Source organism: Eurosta solidaginis, unplaced genomic scaffold (genome assembly GCF_040869045.1).
Source record: "Eurosta solidaginis isolate ZX-2024a unplaced genomic scaffold, ASM4086904v1 ctg00001065.1, whole genome shotgun sequence".
NCBI lineage: Eukaryota > Metazoa > Arthropoda > Insecta > Diptera > Tephritidae > Eurosta > Eurosta solidaginis.
The window spans coordinates 17769-24268 of record NW_027136910.1 but is presented as its reverse complement, the minus strand read 5'-3'; the positions used below and the strand labels follow the sequence as shown (position 1 = coordinate 24268).

Genomic DNA, 6500 nt, shown 5'->3' with positions numbered 1-6500 from the left:
CCCCATTGTGATGTAATATTTCTGCAATTTAACATGCAGCCGATCCATGTGATTAAGGCAGGATGCACTTTAATGTAATTAAGACCATCCATAATCGCAAATTTTGCAACATTATTGAAAGCCCCGGCAATGTACAAGAAGACTCCTAGAGCACACTCTTTATATTCCAGGGATTTCTCTATGCTTATTACCACCCTATGCAATGCGGTGTCTAGCCATATCGTACAGTGTCAATATAATTACCGAACAAACAAATTACAAATGTAAAATATTTCATAATTCTCTATTTTGTAATCAGTTTAAAAAATTTTCAGTTTTATAATAAAGTTTCTGACAACTACAAATGAAAACTAGAAGCCTATAAAAATAAAATTTGCTGCAGGCCGTGGTGGGACTTCATAATTTCCGCATTCCCTGTGATCGATTCGGTAGAGTTGATCTACGTCAATCCCTTTATGCGTTAAAATACACATGTACAGTTGTTCAAGCTGACGCCATCGATTGTAAGATCGTGTATAAACCCAAACGAGTTCTAAATTATGGAAGAGAAAATAATGTTATAAATATGTTTATATGTGATTTTTGAATGGCATGTAAAATTATGACTACGTTCGTCCATTTGTGCAGCATTCTTCAAATTTTATTAAAGGTAGAAATGGATTGTTGAACTCTAATCCATTATGTAGACTTTTGGTTCAAAGACTATTTTGATGATAAGTGTGGGAATGATTTACCCACATCCCTTTTGGAATTTGGTTTGTTAACGAAATTATTACGATGTTCAGTGTCATTGTTTTTTCTGCATTCCAATATTTTGTAGAAAAAATAGCTAAAACATATTGCAAATACATAATACACGAAGCCCAACAATACAGCTGTTTTTTGCTTAATGTTAATTTGAGATTTGGTGAAAATCTCATATTAAAAACTTGCCTACCAATTGTTGTTTGAGTTTCTTTTTAGAGCTAACGTGTCAGATTTGAGAACAAGGCTAACGTTAATTTGGGATTTTTAATTAGAATTCCCAAACCCATCACAAACATGATGAATGAACAATGCAGAGAATCAAATTGGGATCCAAATTTTTCTACAACTTTTGAGAATTTTTGTTCTGTTCCTTTCTCGGAAAAATTGCCAATTGAAACTTATTGTAATAGTATTGGCGCTACTTTTCTCTTCTCTGCTATGCTGCCAAAGGCTTCCACAAAATTAACTAAAAGCGCTATTCTGTGCACTTGGACAAATTCACCATCTTGCTTATTTGTTATTTGTCAAGTTTGACAATTTATCAAGTAGATAATTGCTACTTTATGTAAAAAATAAAAAGTTTTTTCGCTGACAAATTGTCAATAAGTCAAACGCTCTTGTTAATTTAATTTATGGGGATAAATTTAAACTAGAATTATGTTATTGTGCGATCGAGAGAAAATGGAAGAAGATTTATTACTTTTGCTATTATTGTGCGAAGATCCTCCTTGATTGGATTTTGGGCGTAATTTCTGGGTGGTTTTTGAAACTCCCTCGGGGTCCTCCCTGGGTCATTTGGGGGTCGTTCCGGGATCTTTTCGGAGACTCTCTCGGGGTAATTCGGGTTCTTCCGGGATGGTTTTGGGGAGTCCCCAATGCCCACCAAATTAACCCGAGGGAGTCCCCATAACCATTCCGGAAGGTCCTCCATATTACCCCAAGGGACCCCGATGGAATCCCCAAAATCATCTCAGAATGTCCCCCAACTGACCCCGAGGAAGTCCCCAAAAAAATCCCGGAACGACTCCTAAAAGACCCCGAGGGAGTCCCCAAAACCATCCCGGAATGTCTCCCAAATCACCTCAAGGGAGTCGTCATAACCATCCCGGAAGGTACCCCAAACTACCCCCGAAGAAGTCCCCAAAACCATCCCAGAATGTGCCCCAAATGACCCCGAGAGAGTCCCCAAAAAGATCCCGGAACGACCTGCAAATGAACCCGACGTAGTCGCCAAAACCTCCCCGGAAAGATACCGAGGGATTCCCCATAAACATCCCAGAACGACCCCTAAATGACCCCGAGGGAGTCCCCAAAATGTTCCAGAAATAACCCCCAAATGACCCGAGGGAGTCCCCAAAGTCATGCCGAAATGACCCCCAAAAATCCAGGGGATTACTTTTTCCTATTCCCATTTCGGGGTTAGCAGCACAAAATGAGATATATCGCTCCAATTGTTCATGCGTAGCACGTTCCACTTTTGATTTCCTTGAAAAAACTATGATTTTAAAATATTTGTTACAAAAAATAATGAACAATATTTACTTATGTTTTTTTCTTACGTTTTTTCCATTTCACGATTCTTGCACTAAACAGCTGATTTCTGTTTACTTTATTTAGTTCACCACAATATGATGAAAAGCACAAGTACTTTGATAAATTATTAAAAATGTAATTGATAAAAATAAGTAGCCATAAAGGAGTAAAAAAATTTAAGAACTTATAAAACTTGTTAATAAAAAGAAAAATAGAAAAGGTTTTGATAAAAACTTGATTTAATTAAAACGAGTACAGATATTTGATAAAAAAAAATTCGAAAAATAACTTTTTTATTTAGAAGTAGTAAAATAAATAAACAAAGAATTTTTTTGGAAATAATTAGTAAACACAAGTAAGGAAGTCTAAGTCCGGGTGAAACCAAACATTACATACCCAGCTGTAAACTTGAAATGCTGTTGTTGTTTGTTTTGTGTTCTTAATATTTTTACAAGGCTGCACAATAATATATATGTACATATGGTTCTATTCTGAACTAATTCTTCTTCGAGTTATGGTCCCGAAACTTGGGAAATGAAATGCTATTCATATAAAGCTATTTTTTGCAACGATATTGCTTATTTTATTCGTTCACGACCCTTTTAAAAATCTTTTATATAAAAGTGGGCGTGGTGCTTTACCGATTTCGTTAATTCTTCTTCAAAGCATTCCTTATAGTAAAGGCAACCTCTCTGGCGAATTTTGTTACGATAAGTTTCACGATTTTTGATTTATGATTAATAATATTTGTAAAATTGATTTTATCACAAGTGGGCGGTACCACGCCCATTTTAAAAAAGTTTTTAAAATTTTCACACGTCAAGTTCCAACATTCTAGGTGTATTATTTACGAAATAATCAGGATTTTTGTGTTTTCCAAAATGTTATATATATAAAAAGTGGGCGTGGTTATCATGCGATGTCGCACATTTTCAATACCAATCTATTCTGGGTCCAGATATGCTCGTGTACCAAATTTGGTGAAGATATCTCAATATTTACTCAAGTTATCGTGTTAACGCATCGACGGACGTACGGACGGACATGGCTCAATCACATTTTTTTCGACACTGATGATTTTGATACGAGTATACGGAAGTCTATATCTATCTCGGTTCCTTTATACCTGTACAACCAGCCGTTATCCAATCAAAGTTATAATACTCTGCGTACAAGCTGAGTATAAAAACTAAGTAATTTTTTGAAATAAGTATAAAAAATATAAACAAGTATTTAGTAACAAGAACAAAAAATGCATAAAATTTGTGAAAATGTAACAAAGTAGAAAGAAATTATTATTAATTTTAATGACTTCATTAATGATTTCATTAAAATTAGTAAAGAATATTGGTAAAAAAAATTTATTTAAAAGAAGAAAGAAATATGTAAATTTAGAAAAAAAACTTATAAAAATAAAAATAATTAGTAAAAAACGGCGGGCTCATTCATCCTATTTGACGTCCTCACGGATCGGTCAGGTCAGATCAACTATACATTGCAATACATTTTAAAATACATGTCGTGTATGTGAGAGAGTCGTATTAGCGTGTGCTCCTATATCTTCTTCACTGCCTTTATGGCATAGGGAATGCGAATAAGTTGGCGGAAATAATTTTAGTAAAATAAGAATTTATGTATGTTTGTTTAATGGTGTGTTCAGTTTATACTTATATTTAAGAATTCATGAACTTAACACCGGCTTATAATAATTGAATTTCAATTATTATGTTTTTTTCTAAGAGAAAGGCTACTGCAGTTTCACCATGTGATTCACGGTTCGAATCCCGGTGAAACCTTTGATAACACTACAAAATTGCCTGATGATGATTACGTTGGCGGTTTTCGAAATGGTCCATCGCAATATGCCAGTAAATGTTTCTTTCTTTTCAGTTTCTCTTAGAAAAAAACATAATGAAATTCAATTATTATAAGCCGGTGTTAAGCTCATGAATTCTTAAATATAAGTATAAAATAAGAATTGTACAACTGATTTTCCACCAATAAGAAAACCGCTTCTATTTATATTTATATCGCTCAAATGATCTTGCAGACCATTCGCTTTCGGTGACGAACATGCTTAATAGGGACCTGGTCTGGCGGCGTTCGGACACACACAAAAATCGAAATGCTTAGTCAAATCAAAACTTACTAACCAGCGTGCTCTGAAGACGATTCAAAATTCTGGCAGGCATAGATGATAAGTAACTCTGAATCACTAAATAGAACTTTGTACCTAAGATTAATCCAATCAATCTCTCCAGTTCCGGGATTAGCTGCAAAATATAAATAAAATTTATAGTTTAAATTTCTTAGAAAGATATGATTATAATAACATACCTCTTGGCCAATATGTAATTCGAAATTGTCCTGCACAATTCGAAGGGAATTTAAGTGATCCGACGCTAACAATTGGGGTCCCCCGAGCAATTCTGAAAAAAATGTGTTAAGCTGCTGTGTATATTTTCAAAGTAAACAACAAGAAGAGTATGTGAACGCTACTGCGAGTTTAAAGAGGAAGTGAGACGCCTTTGCAGGAGGAAAAAAGCATAGGCAGAAAGGCACGAGTGTGAGGAGCATGAGCTGTTCGTCACCAGAATGACGCCTGCAAATTTTAGCAAACAAATTCGACGACAGACGAAAAATTCTTAGTCCGGGGTTAAATACTGTCAGAATGAAAACGGTTACCTTTTAACCGATGTTTTGAGAGCACTTAGATTGTGCAGGGAACACTTCTCTGACCTTCCAAATGGAGACAGCGATGTACCTATCGCCCAACTTTGTGCCCGCAATCGATGAACTTATGTTCCTCCACCCGACTATAACGAAATCAGAATATCAATAACCAGATTAAAAAACAACAAGACCTCGGACGATCAGTGACGTAGTGAGGTTTTCTTGCGCCCGGGAAAAATATTTTTTTGGTTTGCCCGCAAAACTGACGTTGAGCAACACCATTACCTCAGTCAGAATTGGGAAAACCCTCTTCGAGTCGTTCGAAACTAAACGAGGTTTCAGAGAGGGTGACCCTCTATCGTGCGATTTCTTTAATTCGTTGCTGGAGAAAATTATACTAGCTGCAGAATTTAATTGCTCTGGAAAAATCTAATTCTAATCTATCTAATCTAATATCTAATCTAATATCTAATCTAATATATATTATAAATGGCAAAGTTTGGATGTTTTGATGTTTAGATGTTTGGATGTTTGTCCAGACCTTTGTCTCTGTGACTCAATCACGCAAGAACGGCTGGACGGATTTGGATGAAATTTGGCACACATATAGCCAATAGTCCAGAAGGATATACTAGCTATATATTTTTCAAAAGGGGGGAGGTCCCCGCCCCCCACGAACAGTTATAATTTAATTATTATATTTTTTAGTCTTTGCGACTGAATCACGCCAGAACGCAGGCATGCTTAACGAACGAAACGATATCATTTCGTTACGATAATTAACGCTAATAAACGAAACGAAGTCACTTCGTTTCGTTTATTAACGTTAAGAAAGTCAAATTAACGTTAATTAATTTAATTTGACGATCTTAACGTTAATAAACGAAACGAAGTGACTTCGTTCCGTTTATTAGCGTTGATTATCGTAACGAAATGATATCGTTTCGTTCGTTAAGCATGCCTGCCAGAACGGCTACACGGATTTTGATGAAATTTGGGACACAGACAGTAGTCTACTAGCGAAATTTTGTTCGAACATGGAAAGAGGGGTGGGGGTCCCACGACCCCTTCGAGCAATTACTTTTTAATAATTTTTACACATAATAACTTTACGTATACTGGCCTTCACCAATATCACAGACTCAATGGGTCAAATAAGTCGAGGGCTTACAAAGTGAGCAGTGACACCCTCCGCTCCCCCCCCCCCCCCTCCCTTTCTACCCCTCTGGTGTAAAATCTATAAATTGTTATAAATCGATATACATTTTCTCCTAAATCAATAGTTTTTGGTATCTGGCACACACAGATCGAGATCTAAACAATTTTGGAAAAACGAGCAGCGGTACTTCTTCTCTCGCCATCCGCCGCCCTCCATCAATTATTTTCATTAGCACGCTTTTGTTAGCTTTACCTGTATGTTTATTTGTAAATCTTCATTCGCTCCAACGCGCCTGATGCCTCATTAAAATGGTTCTACAATTAGCTTCGCCTTATTTGTAATCCCGTTGGGGTCATATCGAGACCCTTCCGGGATCATTTTTGGATGG

At 36.1% G+C, this 6500-nt stretch overlaps 1 long non-coding RNA gene across 1 annotated transcript; it reads right to left on the bottom strand.

The window, feature by feature from the left end:
* Positions 1–268: 268 nt before the first annotated feature.
* Positions 269–4776, bottom strand: LOC137235761 (uncharacterized). Its single transcript, XR_010948039.1, has 3 exons — positions 4618–4776; positions 4434–4553; positions 269–532 (listed from the first exon to the last, which is right to left on the bottom strand). It is a non-coding gene; the product is annotated as an uncharacterized lncRNA (long non-coding RNA).
* Positions 4777–6500: the final 1724 nt, after the last annotated feature.